This window comes from Panthera uncia (assembly GCF_023721935.1).
Source record: "Panthera uncia isolate 11264 chromosome A1 unlocalized genomic scaffold, Puncia_PCG_1.0 HiC_scaffold_16, whole genome shotgun sequence".
Lineage (NCBI taxonomy): Eukaryota > Metazoa > Chordata > Mammalia > Carnivora > Felidae > Panthera > Panthera uncia.
In genome coordinates this window covers 15169590-15185798 of record NW_026057576.1, presented here as the reverse complement: position 1 = coordinate 15185798, position 16209 = coordinate 15169590, and the positions used below count along the sequence as shown (strand labels likewise).

Sequence of the window (16209 nt, the reverse complement as noted above, 5' to 3'; positions counted from 1 at the left end):
TAAATCGTTTTTGATCAGTTCGTTAGCTGTCGTTATTTCCTGGAGATTCTTTTGAGGGGAATTCTTCCATTTCATCATTTTGGATAGTCACTGGAGTGGTGCAGAGCTGCAGGGCACTTCCACTGTGCTGTCTTGAATAACTTGCCTTGGTGGGTGCCTTGGTGGGTGTCTGCCCCCAGCCCACTGCTGGGGCCACAGTCAGACTGGTGTGTGCCTTCTCTTCCCCTCTCCTAGGGGCGGGATTCACTGTGGGGTGGCGTGGCCAGTTTGGGCTACTTGCACACTGCCAGGCTTGTGGTGCTGGGGAACTGGCATATTAGCTGGGGTGGATCGGCAAGGTGCACAGAGGTGGTAGGGGCAGGCTCAGCTTGTTTTTCCTTAGGAAATCCACTTCTGGAGTGGTCCTGCGGCACTGGGAAGGAGTCAGACCCGTCGGAGGGATGGATCTGAAGAAGCACAGCATTTTGGTGTTTGGGAGGTGCAAGAAAATTCACTGACAGGAATTGGTTCCCTTTGGGATTTTGGCTGGGGGATGGGCGAGGCAGATGACACTGGCAAGCGCCTTTGTTCCCTGCTAAGCTGCGCTCTGTTGTCCGGGGCTCAACAACTCTCCCTCCTGTTGTCCTGCAGCCCTCCCATTCTCCGAGGAGATCTGTTAACTTATAACCTTCCAGATGTTAAGTCCCTCTTGCTGTCAGAACACACTCCATCAGCCCCTCCATTTTTGCAAGCCAGACTCGGGGGCTCGGCTTGGCCGGGGGGCCGCCCCCCGCCCCGGCTCCCTCCCTCCAGTCCGTGTAGCACGCACCGCCTCTCTGTCCTTCCTACTCTCTTCTGTGAGCCTCTCGTCTGTGCTTGGCTCTGGAGAATCCGTTCTGCTAGTTTCCTCGGTTATTTAGGCAGGTGTGGGTGGAATCTAAGTGATCCGCAGGAAGCGGTGAGCCCAGCGTCCTCCTATGCGGCCATCTTCCTCCTTACCTCACTCTATATACTATGTTATTCCTTATCCATATTTAAGGGTCTTACTCATGTCTTCCACTCTTCTCAAGTTCGGTGACTGTCTTATGATCGTTTTAAATTATTTATAGACATGTTACTTATATCTGTTTCACTTTGATCTCTGGCTGTGGCCTTGTCCTGTTCTTTCATTTGGAATAAATTGCTCTTTCTTCATTTTGCTTGCCTCTCTGTGTCTATTTTTGTATGTTAATAAAGTCAGCTATATATTCTGCTCTTGAAAGTAGGGACTTTATGTAGAAGAGGTCCTGGAGTGCCCTTCAGTGCAGTGTCCCTTGTTTACCAGAACTTGGCACTTCAGAAGGCTATCCTATGTGTGTTGCTTATGCCCTGTTTTTTGTATCTGAGTCACTTTTCCTTTTCATGCAGTTGCCTGTACTAACTTTGCCTATTGTGTGCTGTGCTTACTCTCTGTTGTGTTAGTGGGACCCAGAAAGGCTAGCTCTGGGGAGTATGTGCCCCTCCCCAGGGAACTTGGGAGCAGGATGATGATGTTAGCAAAATACCTTCTGGGCCACTAGCCCTCTGCCAAATTCTTTGAAGTGCTCTGAATGCAGGAGTCATGTGGCTTAGTGCAGCACGAGGTGGCAGCTGTTTACCCAGCAGCTGGGCAGGAGACAGGCTTGGCTTTAACAAAATTCCCCCTGAGCTCAGGGCTGAGACCAGAAGGTTTGGAGTGGGTAAGTCCGCAGGAGAACTTGTGGGCATGATGCACTGATAGCAGGTTAGGTAGTGTCTGTGCAGCCCCCCTTCCCACAAGTGTCTCTGTGCTTATGCTGGGAATGGGGGGAGGAAGGTGTCACCTGCCAGCTACCTTGTTTTTTGAGAAGTCCCCCAAAATTCTCAGAAATCAATATGAAATGATCTGTCTCCTGTTTGCCCCCGCATTGTGCAAACTGCCATTTTTATGTTGCCTCTTCATACAGGCTGCTGTCTCTTTAAGGAGGGTGACCCAGCTATCACTTACCCTCCCAGGTCATTCAGTGCTGAGTCAGCTGACCTCCAAAGCTTCCAAGACCCACTGGTTTTATAAACTTACAGAATGCAGTCCCTCTGGTTTCTAAAGCCCAGCACATTAGTCTATGTGGATTAGTCTTTCCCCCATTTCTCTGCCCTCTCTGGCATGCGAGCTCCCTCCTGCGGGAAGCCTCCCTCTACCTATCTGATCTTCCTAACCTTTCAGATGCAACTTCTTCTCTATATTAATTGTGGAGTTTGTTCTGCCAGTCTTCAGATTACTCTCTGGTTTGTTGGTTTGGATGTGGATGATATCTACTTGAAAAAACGGGATGGGGTGAGCTCAGAGGCCTCCTACTCCATCATCTTCCCAAGCTTTGATGGAGGGAAAATATTTTTAAGTCTGGAGTTACTTTCTTATCTTAAATAATACTGAAATTATGCTGGTCTTAACAGGCCACAGATGACAGCTCCCAGATCCTTAAGAAAGACACTCCTGGGTTATAAAACTGGCAAGAGGTTTTACATACATCTCAATGAAGCAGAGAAAAAACTGACAGTATGAAATTTTCATGTAAATGCTCTAAGAAAAAGATCAGGGGCCAAGATGCACAAAGAACCTGTTCCTTCCAAGATGAGGAGAACGGCACGGTTGACTGAACCATCTTATTTGCCGCTATGACAGCGTACGCAATGCATGTCACCAATGTCTAGATTCTGTTCTTCTTACTCAGCTTACTTTGTTTAATTTGATATACAATTGAACCTCTATGATTATAAAGGTCACAAAAATATTTAAGAAGATTGTTTCACTTGTTGGTATAATTATACAGGGGTTGTATTTAGTACCACAAAGATAAAAAGATACATACAAATTCTCTGAAGTGAAAAAACCAAAGTCTAAAATTTCCTTTGAAGGTAAATTTACTTTTTCATACCTTCATATTCAATACAGATAAATGTTCCAAATTACTCACTTGAGATTTATCTATTTAGACTCCACACTGTTTAGAAAATATACAGACATTGTGGGGTGCCTGGGTGGCTCAGTCGGTTAAGCGGCCGACTTCGGCTCAGGTCATGATCTCGCGGTCCGTGAGTTTGAGCCCCGCGTCGGGCTCTGTGCTGACAGCTCAGAGCCTGGAGCCTGTTTCAGATTCTGTGTCTCCCTCTCTCTCTGCCCCTCCCCCGTTCATGCTCTGTCTCTCTCTGTCTCAAAAATAAATAATCGTTAAAAAAAAATTTTTTTTTAAAAAGAAAATATACAGACATTGAAAACTATTCCTCAGTGATGAAGTATTTTGTTCTAAAACAAAGAGTTTTGCAAAGCTTCTTAGGCTGTCATTCCTAAATGTGATTATCTTTTAATGCTCACTAAATTAGACATCCTTTTATATGTTTTAAACTATGTTCTCTTCTTATATTTATTTTCAATCTCAAGTATATGAGACCATCCATATTTCTCAATTATTTATACTAATAAACAGAAACAAATGAAATAAAAAGCATTTTAGAATGCTTTTTTGTGCTTGTATTTAAATTTATCTGATATTTCAAAAATGTATTTCGATTGCTCTGTTCCAAAAGGGGCTAGAGAGGTGCTGGCTCTTTCCACCTGAATTTGAGTTACCTCCCTGCTGTAACACACTACACACTTGTAATTAATCTCTCCCTGATAATCTTTCCTAGGATTAGGAGTTCTCGCCTGTATTTTTAATTCTAAAAAATTCCCTTTCTAAGAATTAATTTCACTTAATTTGATACAATAAATATCTATTATCTCCTACTATGTGCCAGCCATTGTATTAGTTACTGAGGCACCACTCCTATCTCAAGGAACTCATGGTCCAGGAGGATTCTATTACAAATAGGAAAGTGAGAGACAGAGGTTCACACACACACACACACACACACACACACACACACATAATTCTACAAATCTTATCAGTTAACTTTAAAACAAGACTTTACATGAATAGGTCATATTCATATATATTTTCAGTCAACCAATCCTATTCCCTCTGCCTAGAACACTATTATTTACTGCTCTATAAGTCTCACTCATCCTTTAAACCTCAATGTGGATAGCATCTCCTCCAAGTAATCTTCCCTGGCCTCCATTTCCCACCCAGATTGGGTGGCTCATAATATTCTCTGTCTTACCACTTCTGACACTGAATTGTATTCATTTCTTTACTTGTCTATACCTCCAACTAGACAGTGAGTTCATTTATGACTGGGGCAAAACATTTATATCTGATTTCCATGCACTTCATCTCTGGGAATGCAATAAATATAGGTTGAATAAATAAATGAACAGATGGCTACATACAATAACTATAAGAGTGAACATTTATTGTCTAATTTATATATGCCATCCACTATACTAAGTGTTTTACACGTATCATTTTAATGAACCTAATTATTATTACTGATTTATGGATGAGAAAAACAGGAGCTGTGAAAAATTAAGAAACTTGCTTAGATTAAGAAACCATTCAATCATAGAGCTAGAATTTCAACATTAGCAGTCTGACTTTGGAGCCTGTTCTCTTAACCACATCATGAATTAATAATATAATTTTCAAATTGGTATTACATAATTTAGAATTAGACTATCTTTATGCAGCAGGTGGAATAAATTTCTACTAGGTCTAGTAATTTAGCAAAGTTCCATCATGGAAGTAAAAATGCCACAGTTTAAATTGCCCCACAAAAGTAAACAAATGCCAAATATCCCACTAGAACTATTTAAGTATAAATTTGTCTAATGGCAGGAAAAGCCTTTCCAGGAATCCTTCTAATATGGGAACATCACAACTTAAATATTTTCAAGATATATATATAGATTGGGTATATCACTGACATAATTTAGCAATTATGCTTTATTTCTTAATAACTACAGTCTTAGTCCATTTTTAAAGAAAATTTTTATCTTTAGCTCAGTTTCATAAGCTTAATAATTCAATTTGACATGTATATAGTAATATGTTTATACTGAGTGATGAGGTTATTAAATGTATACTCAGACTATCGTGATTAAAGCCCTCTCACCTCTAACTCACGTCAAAGAAGTACAGGTATATTCAAATTCTGCTTAAATTCTACACTCATGAAAAGTGATTGTTTTGAGCCAAAACACTCAATAAGCTTACATTGAGAGCATCACCAAATAAGGTTAAGTATTTGATCCAGCTTTAAGAGCAGACTGAAAGTCTTTTGTACTTCAAAAGACTTGAGAAAATAAAGAAAAGGTTAGTTGGCTGTGCAAAAATAACAATTTCCTTCATTTCATGCTTTAATTCAGGAGGTATTGATTACAGAAAACTGAGTTCTGTTTCTAATCATGTCAATTTCATGTCACCCTCCTGCACAACAGTGTCTGACTCAGCCTTTGGTTAGTGTTCATAGTTTTATTTTTTTCTGAATGACTCCTTAGTGCCTCACCTCATTGGAACACAAAGGATCATAGTGTCCTTATTGCCCTTATTCTGTGGGACAGACCTTTCCCATCCAACTACAAACTTTCCAAGTATATTAGAACCTGCTTCTGGGGTGCCTGGGTGGCTCAGTCAGTTAAGCATCTGACTTTGGCTCAGGCCATGATCTCATGGTTTATGAGTTCGAGCCCCACATCTGGCTCCATGCTAACAGCTCAGAGCCTAGAGCCTGCTTCAGATTCCATGTCTCCCTCTCTCTCTGTTCCTCCTCCTCTCACACTCTCTCTGTCTGTCTCTTTCTCAAAAATAAATGAACATTTAAAAATTTTTTTTTCATTAACAACTCAGGCAACAACAGATGTTGGCGAGGATGCAAAGAAAGAGGATCTCGTTTGCATTGTTGGTGGGAATGCAAGCTGGTGCAGACACTCTGGAAAACAGTATGGAGGTTCCTCAAAAAACTAAAAATAGAACTACCTTACGACCCAGTAATTGCACTACTAGGCATTTATCCATGGGATACAGGTGTGCTGTATCCCATGTTTATAGCAGCACTATCAACAATAGCCAATGTATATAATGGAGTATTACTCAGCAATCAAAAAGAATGAAATCTTGCCATTTGCAACTACGTGGATGGAACTGGAGGATATTATGCTAAGTGAAATCAGTCAGAGAAAGACAAAAATCATATGACTTCACTCATATGAGGACTTTAAGACACAAAACAGATGAACAGAAGGGAAGGGAAATAAAAATAATATAAAAACAGGGAGGGGGACAAAACAGAAGAGACTCATAAATATGGAGAACAAACTAAGGGTTACTGGAGGGGTTGTGGGAGGGGGGATGGGCTAAATGGGTAAGGGGCACTAAAGAATCTACTCCTGAAATCATTGTTGCACTATATGTTAACTAATTTGGATGTAAATTTAAACAAATAAAAAATAAAATAAAAAAAATTTTTTAAATATTAGAACCTGCTTCTTGAGGTGCAGACCCAATCAGCAGCTTTGTAATCAAGTGAGAGCCGAGAGGGAACAAAACTGAGTTTAAAACTTTAGTTTTCATTTATTTGTTAATGTTATTATTAATGCACAATTCATCAAAACATTACAAATTTTCATAAATATATTTTAAAAATAAAAGTAAATTTTCTTGGAAATGTACTTCTTCATTACATAGGCAAAGGTATTTTTGTTTGTTTGTATGTTTCCCCATTAGTTAATGTAATCCATTGTGGAATATTAACTATTGCTAAAGTAGGGTAACAGTCAATTCTATTTCTATTTTCCATTTTTATAGACACAAGTATTAAGAAACTTCGGTCACATCAACAAACAAAAAATAATGGAAGGAGTTTGTTTCTTTAGCAAATGTCATTCAATTCTTTGCCACTACTTCACCAAAACCATACAGTGATTTAAAAATTAAAAAAATCACTTTCCATGATAAATAGTTGGAAACTCAATTAGGTCCTTCTCCAGTACTGTTGAAAACAAAGAACTGAAAGCCAACTGATTGCAAAAAGGTCTGCCACACAATCAGTAGTGTTCACATTCCCATTTCTGAGAGGAATTATCACATTAACTATACCCATTTTTTTTTTTTTTCATTTAGAGGCATCTAATTAACTCTACATCTACAGAAAGGTTTGGGGAATCAAGATATTATTAATCCCAATGTACTTTTGTGATTATAGCTATCTTACTATATGCCTTAAATACTTCATCAAAATGCCAAAGCTCATTCAATTACTACTGTATGATTTTATCACAGATTTCTCATCTCTAATCATAAACTAAATTGACCTATGATTTACCTTTCTTTTTCTGTTTTTGAGAATGCGGTATCTGGTATCTTATCTAGCCTAATAAAAAGTATCAAGCAATTTTTACCTCTTTTACTCAATTTTTGGACATCCTAAAATAAGGATACCACCAATAACATGGTACTGGTTATGTATCATTTGAAAGTTGGATAAAACTAGCCTGAAAAATCATCCAGCCTGGTGCTTTTATAGAGGGATGGTTTTGATTGCCACTTCAATTTATTTTATGGTCATTTTCTTTTCAACTTTTCTGCTTCTCTTCTATTTCTACTTCTATTTCTATTTGACTAAGAACCAACTTCAACATTTATATTTTTTCCAGAAATGTAACGATGTCATTTGGTTTTCTAACTAGTATATGATTGTTCATAATATTTACTTTTGATTTTCAAACCATTTTTACATATAATTATTTATGTTTTGTTTTCTATATTTGGTTTTCTTTCTTCTACATTTCCTTGATTCACTTTTCTATAGGTTTATCTAGCTTATGAATCTTTTCAAAGAAACAGATTTCAGCAATAAAAAGGAAATTTTTTTAGAAATAAGAAACAATTTAAAAGCTAAAATACCTAAGAACAATTATTTTAGAAATGTATTTGAATATTATGAAGGAAATTATAAATCCTTTACTGCTACATAAACTAGAATATATTCTTGTTTCCACACTGAAAGATTAATATTGTAAAAATATCAGTTCTTCTTAATTACTTTACTGCTTTAACTTATTCCAATAAAAATAACAAAATATTTTAAAGAATTTTAATGCCCAAAAAGGATTTTGAATTTCATCTGGAAGAATAATCAGACAGAAATAGCAAAGACACTTTTTTTTAAGGAAGTAGGGGTTCACACATAGCAGTCACTGAAATTTGTTATGAGACTATAACGATTTCTAAAGCGCAATGCTTGCCCGAGATTATTCAGGCAAATCTTGGGCAGATCAACCTATACTTAAAAGAATTTACAAACATATTCATGAAATTGACGGAGACATTACTGTTTACTGAATGTCCATGATTTCCTCTAAAATTCTCAATCACTTTGCATCTTGGTGGAACCATGTGACTAGTTCTAGAAAATGAACAGGAAGTAATAGGAGTCAAGTCACAAAAGGGTGGGTGCAAGTTCTCCACTTACTCTCACCCCCTGCTTTGTTTGCCATCAGGAGTATAAAAATTCAAATGGCAATACCCAAAATGGGAACAGCCTGAGTTAATCATGTGAAGGATGAAGGATGAAGCAGTAGTAGGCATCCAATTCTCAATGAAGGCTGTGTGAGCCAGAAATACTTTTAATCCTTAGTCATCTGAGTTGAGTACAGCCCCCTGAAACCTTGGAAATAGGGAAAGTGAAGTTGCTTTCCAAAGTTAGCCTAAAGAATTAACACTTATAGATCTGAGAAAAAAACCTCTGCATCAGAGACAGAAGACATTTTTACTCATGAAAATTCGGCTTTATGGTTGTGTCTGTTCCCCTTGCCCCCAAGTCCCATGACAATAACACAAAGTGGGTCAGGCAGATGCTAATACACACAGGGGGTTAGTGTCACAGCTGAAGAACACTGCGCTTATTGTACAGTAATATTTTATATTGGGCAAATATTTTATAATGAGCAATAAGCAAACCTGCCTTATCTTTGCTCTGAAAGGAGACATTATGTTTATTTTACTGTAAAACTAGCACATCTGCACTCTGCTAGAGAAGGAGACATTATCTTTATCTTTCAAAGCTATTCTCCATACAGATATCCTTACAAACATAATGTGGAATGAAAGGGCAGCTAGAACATCTGCTCACAAGATGTAAAGATACAAGAGAGACCCATAGAGAATTGTTTCCCATCAGTCATAAAAGTAAGTAACTAGTTCAATAAGTCTATCATACCTAGTTTGCATAAGTCCAAAACAATCTACTGAGCTCTATCTCCAATATACTTACAACAAAAATTTTAAGTTTTCATCTCCATGAAGAAATACCTTGGAATTTAGTCACTCTTTCAGTTAATTTCTGGAATAATGGAAGAGAAGAGGAAATTAAATTCAAATTTAAGCTTTATCACTACCCAAATGCCATTCTTAATTATTTTATTAATTCCCATATCTAAAGATTCTCATATTCCATAGATATATCAAAATTTTGGCAAATTGCTATGTACAGTATTCCCTCCTTCCCTACGGTAAGATTTCTCTTTACTTGGTTTAACCTGGGGTAAGAGGGCTTTTTTCCATACTCTTAAAATTATAAGAAGCGAAAATGCAGGCAAACTCAAGCCAATGGCAAGTCAGTTACTGAATCCCTGGCAAAATCATTAAATGAGAGTAGCGGCTGTCAGACGGGGCTCAGCACACACCTAAGCATTTCATAAGAGCTTGGCAAGCCACTCAAAGTACTGCCTCTGGGTAGAACCAGAAGCTTGTTAGATGGGCTCAAATACAATGGAATAAATGGAGTAATGGTCTATTTAAAGAAAACCAAATGTATGTGTCATCTATGATAATGGAAAATCAGGATCAGAGAGTTACATGACACTCTGACTAATTTGTCAGTATTTCACTGTATTAAAGGTTTTAAGACTATCTAGAGAATAAAGTCGCAGCCACACAGTCCTTTGGTGTTATATAGTTCAGAGGAGCATTGTAATTTAGGCATATTGTTTCTAAAAAATAAACATTTTTACTTTGTTTAAGATATTTTACTTAAATTTTATTTTAGAGGCATTTAAAAAAAAGAGGTTAAACTTTTTGTTTTAGCTCCATAGAAAGAAAAGTTATCAGAGTTATGTGGAAAAGTAACTACAAATCATGGAACTTATCAAGATGAATGAGCCCTGAAATATCAATGTGCTATTGCCTAGTATCTTTTAAAATTCCAACTCCAACTCCAAATGTGCAGAAAATCCCATGAGTAATGGGAGTAGCCTAAATGTGTCTTATAAATATGCAGCTATTTTGCATTTTCTTTCTGAAGCTTTAATGATACAATATGGTTTGCTCTAGAAGCCATTTACTAAAACATTTTGAAGCTTTATTGTTTCACATATAGGTATTAAAAGTTCTAGGCCAGTTACTTTCTTCTGTCCCTCTGTAGGAAATTTGAAGCAAAAATTCTTTTTAAATTCTTCAAGGCTGTTATTTTGAAAAACAATATAAAACAAGAGTTTTAAATGCCACTGGAAAAGTCTGGAAAAAGAAAGGGATTGCTTATTTACTGCTAACACTGGATAGGAAATGTAGAAAATTTAAGCTAATATAGGTCCAACCTAGAAATGTGAATTTAGGGGTCACCTACACAAATATGGGGTAGTAATTTTAAGGACAATATAATAATTTTTACAAAAAGTAAGAAGGAGTTGAAAAACAAAAACTGAGACTGACTCAGAAATATTCAGGAAACAGATTCTTTAAAAAGCTACCAAAGTAGTACTGTAGTTAGAAGAAAGGGAAACAGTCCCATGGTGGTTCCTAAAAGTGTGTCCTACAAAGCAGAGTTTCACAAGATTCTACTAGATGTTATGCTGAAGGAGCTCTGTAGTTTAGAAGGTCTAGTTTCTCAGACCCTCAGTACGTTAGTGCATGTCATGAACTTCCAACAGGAAGATAAAGAATGTAGCATTTCCTAAACTGGTTTGAGGTTAGAACTTCCTAGAGAGTGGATCTAGCATAGCTGTGCCATGAAATTTTACAACAGAAAGTATCAGTTCCAAGTCCTAGACGGCAGAGGAAAGAATAGCAACAAGGAAAGTAGGAATAAGGAGAGAGAATACGAAGTAGAAAGAAATGCTGCCAGAAAAGATTTCCTATTGTAGTGGGCTGAATGGTGACTCCCATAAGATATGTTTACCCAGAACATGTGAATGTGACCTTATTTTTAAAAAGGGTCTTTGCAGATGTAACTCAGTTAAGAATCTCAAGATGAGATCATCCTAGATTAGAGTGAGCCCTAAATCCAATGACAAGTGCTCTGATAAGAAAAGAGAAGGGGAGAACATGTAGAGGAGAGGTGATAGGAAGACAGGGAAGGCAAAGATTGGAGCAATACATCTAGAAGACAAGAAACACCAAGGATTTCTGAAAGTCATCAAAAGCTAAGAATAATGCATGGAACAAATTATCCCTCAGAAACCTCAGAAGGAACCAACTCTGCAGACACTATGATTTTGGACCTTGGATCTTCAGACTGTGAGAGAATACGTTTATGCTGTTTTAAGCCACCCAGTATATGGTACTTTCTTACCACAGCCTTAGGAAACTAAAATGCTTATATTAAGAGAAAGATCCAGAAACAGAAAAGAGGGATAGGGAGAGTGGAAGAGAGAAAGAGAGAGAGAGAGAGAGAGAGAGAGAGAGAGAGAGAGAGAGAGAGAATATGAGAGGCAGAGAGGGAGAGAGAGCAAAATTGATACAGATGAAAAGTAAGAAGATGGAAATTAACTGGCAGGGAGTGAAGAAATCAGCAAAGAAGAAACAAGGAGGAATGACAGCTGACCTCTCCCCTTCCCTTCTCATGCCCTTCAGTATTGTCTAAAAATGGGTAATACTTGCTTGGCTAACAAATTTTCTTAATATATCTAAATCTCCTGCTCTTTTTTAATTCTCTGAAGCACACACTATTTACCCCACATGTTAATTCAGTATTAAGACAATAAGAGAAGAAAATAAGTTCTCCTATACTTCTTTGTATACCTCTTATCTGCATTAGTCCTTCAGAAAGCAAAAGAAAATCTCTATCATATGGTTATCACCTGAGTAACACACAAAACTGAGAGTAGCTATTCAGATTCTGCTTCTCTAAAAACACTCTATTATTAAAATAAACAAATATAATTATGATGAGCTTAAAAATTACTTTCAAAGCACACGGAAGAAAAACTTTCATGTACCTAACTGCTTAATTTTTCCTACCATGACCAGTTTACATAATTTATACGTTAGATAAAACTGGATTTTTAATTATAAAAAGTGACATCCTCATTATAGCACTTGGAAAATATATTAAAGTATAAAGAATATTAAAATCACTCTTCTTCTCAAAACGTTTGTATTTTTTTTTAAGTAGGCTCCACCCCCAACAGGGAGCCCAAGGCGGGCTTGAACTCACAACCCTGAGATCATACCTAACCTGAGATCAAGAGTCAGAGACTAAACCGACTGAGCCACCCACGTACCCCAAAACTTGTGTATTTTTAAAAAGAGTCTAAATATAAATATTTCTGGGGCTTTCAAATTCCACATGATTCCCAAAACAGTTTGGATTTAATGTCTCCACTCCTTTTATTCTTTACAAAGAAAAAATGGAATAGACCAATGCCTCTAGATGATTGTCAAACATTTTGCATGTGTTCACAGAGCTGGCAACAGAAAGACACAACTTTTAAAAAAATATGTTTATAGGGGAGCCTGGGTGGCTTAGCTAGTTAAGCGTCCAACTCTTGATTTGGGCTCAGGTCATGATCTCACCATTCATGAGATCAAGCCCCACATCAGGCTCTGCATTGGCAGCGTGGAGCCTGCTTGAGATTCTCTCTCCGTTTCTCTACCCCTCCCCCACTCATTCTCTCTCTCTCAAAATAAATACACATTTACAAAGTTTATAAGTATTTATACATTATAAAAGTTGAACATGTTCACTGCAAAACAAACAAAACAAAAATTATAAGAAACACTGAAGTAGAATGAGAGAATAGAAATCATCCACTATTTTATTGATGGTCACTATTGGCATCTACTCACATTATTGGAATTATAATTTATATATATAAAATTATAAATTATAAATTTATAAAATATATAATTTTTTTAACCTAACAAGACATCATTAACATTTCCCATGAATTAAGAATTTTTAAAAAATAGTAAGTAGCTGCATAATTGTCCATTTCATGGATAATACATATTGCCCTCAAGCATATCTATAATGTTAAACATTTAAGCTCTCTCAGGTGGAACTAAATGCAATTATACTCAATGTGTGTGAACTGTTTTAAGGTTACTAATTTGTACTGTCAAAATGATTTCCAAAAAAGATGGTATCAATATAAATTCCCATAGGACTCTTTGAAAGCTTGTCTCACTGCAACCTTGCCAACACATCTTTTTGCAATGTTTGAAAATTAAATTCCACCATGAATTTAATTTACATGTGTGTATTAGTAATGTTGACTTCTAAAAATAATTATCATCAATTTGCATTTCTTCTTTAGTGTCTCTTTACATACAAAATATAATTTTTTAATTATAGAAGAAATCAAGGTAAAGTTATGTTTACCACACTATGCATATCTTCTGCCTTATTTTCTTTTCATACAACTGTTGGGTTTTTTTTTTTTCTTTTCAATCTCAAAGTCAAAATCTGAGCAGTGTCCTCTCACTTGTCTTTTATACCTCTTTGTATCTCCTCCTTTCCATCAATGGAAAACACAGCCCATATGAAAATTGATCCAGATCTTTCCAAAAGAAACATGATGTTCATGACGAACAAGTTTTTCAAATGAAGTGATTTATTATATTTTTATGTATAGTGGGAATTATTCATAAAATGATGTCCAGAATTATAGCTTGTAAGAACTTCTCAAGTTATAATATTATCAAATCTCATTCCACAGTTAAGGTTCTTTGTAGTAAAACATGCACATGACATGGTGTAAATCAGGTAATTCCACCACTCACCCCCACCCCCTCATCTGTGCTGAACACTTTCATTTCCTTCTCCAAATTATTTTTCCATTTTGATCTCTGGCCCTAAGAGGTTGATCTGTGTGGACAACATCAACAGATTTCCATGTCCCTGGCTTCTTATTGGATTCAGCCAATAAAGAGCCAAGCCAGGTGATCAGAAGGAGGGAGGAAGGTAAGTCAGGATATTTATTTCACTAGCTGTATCCCCCATGGTCACTGTACCTCTCAGCACTGCCATCTCTTCATAACTCTCTGCTTCTGGATTCTTCACATATTCCTTTCCAAGTAGGAATGATAGAGCACCTCCACCATTTCTGTTGCAGGTTACGAATTATCCCTCTCATAATAAAGCCTCCTTAATTTACTCTAATTCGCCTCCACACTGTCCTTTCAAGTTGAAACCGTACTGCTCCATCTCTTAATGTAAATTTTAAGTAACAGAAACAAGAGTGAATTATCTTCTAAAACTAAAATAAGCTTCTCATTTGAGACTTCATTATAATTACTGAATTTCATACCTTTGACTTCAAATTCATTGGCCTTCTCTCACCCATTTTAAATGTATGGACAACAGGGAGCAGATCCTAAAGATATCATCCTTTAGATGAGTATCTCATGACCTTGGCATAAGATGGAGTATCTTTGAAGACAAAAAATGTAGAGTTCAGTGTAGGATCTAGATAGACCAGTAGAAGCCAACAGAATTACCAATTTTATAAGGAGTACTATACTGAAGACATGCTCAAAATGGAAAATGTGAGGTCATGGTGACCACCAGAAACAATTACAAGTTTTATATATAACTAAAGGGGAATTTGTTAATTATTTATGGCTGCCATTGGTTACCCAGAAATTTGCTTACATAATTAATATTAGGTGTATAATATAGGATTTTCTTTTTATATAAATTTCTTAGCATAGATTTCTGTTGCTTAATTTTCTTAACACAATTGTGCATTTGTCCCATAGTTTACACATTGAAAATGCTGCTGGGAAATAAGGTATATACCACTAGCAATGTTCCATGAAACATTATTTAAGGAAACTCATGAAAATTGTTACAAATATATGTACCACAATTTCAAGTATTCCTGCCACTTGAACCACTTCGTGAAGATAAATGGCCCTCTACCAATCAAGAATCCAGATAAAACTTCTCAAATCATGCAAAAGAGTGACAAATTTGTCCCTGTCCACCAGAAGTCAATTATTACACACTGCCATCCAGTTTCTCATCTGGATTCAATCTCTAGCTATACATTATTGGGAAATCAGCTGAGAGATATACTGAAATGATATCATTGATGAATATTCTAAAAGCTTCAAAACTTGCTAAATTAATCCCATTCTATTGAGTGTATTTTTCATTCATTCAATTACTAACCAATACTTACTGATTGCCTTTTATGTGAAAGGCAGTGTTCTAGGCATGAACCACGAATGAGTGGAAGGCCAAATAAATATAATTCCTAGGCGTATTTTTCCTCCTGTTTTTACCTATTTTTTTTTCCACACAGATTTTAGAAATATTTGTGTACTGATTTAAGAATAGACAGCAAATATGTTAATAAAAAATCATAAGTAGCTCAGAAACATATTATTTTATATATAAACATTTTGCCAATGACAAGGCTGTCATCAGAAATTCACAAAGAAGAAAAAAATTTTTGGAGGAAATGGCACTGAAATAATTGGTTAATAATTACATAGAAAAAAATAATATATATTATCCCTTCAACTCAGCATTGTGTAGTACAATAGTACATTCCAAAACCAAACAGAAAAATCAAAAGACAATAGTAATCAACCTCCATAAGAAGTTTTTACAAAGTTGATAGGAAAAAATTACCTGGAAAATAGAAAAATAATTGGAAGATTTGACTACATAGAAATGTGAACATTTCTTTGACAACATAAAAAAAAAGAAATTACTGATAAACAACAGATTAGAAAATGTATTTTTAAAGCAAGTATTTAACAGTTTAATCATATCAATAACCTACAAATTGAGGAGAGAAATACTAAGATATTAAAAGTTCAACTGTGAAAGGACATAAATAACTCACAAAAGAGAAACCAAACTATATACATTAGTGGTAGTAGAAAATGCTATCTTATGGAAAGTGATTTGGCAACATGTATCAAAATGATAAAACATTCACCAACTTTATAAAGTTATCTCAACAAAATAATGTTAATGCCAATAAAAGTTTACAAACATTATATGCAGAAATTTGAAGACTGTTCAAAGGATCAGTGAAATAGTTAATTAAATAAGGAACTTGCA

General features: G+C 36.2%; 1 long non-coding RNA gene across 1 annotated transcript in view; it reads right to left on the bottom strand.

Moving 5' to 3' along the window:
• The window catches only part of LOC125933722 (uncharacterized), a 236159-nt gene extending 226902 nt beyond the window's left edge, over window positions 1-9257 (bottom strand). Inside the window, exon 1 of the long non-coding RNA XR_007461081.1 lies at window positions 9187-9257. This is a non-coding gene — a long non-coding RNA (uncharacterized LOC125933722). The remainder of the gene's footprint in view (window positions 1-9186) is intronic.
• Between the last annotated feature and the right edge of the window lie 6952 nt (window positions 9258-16209).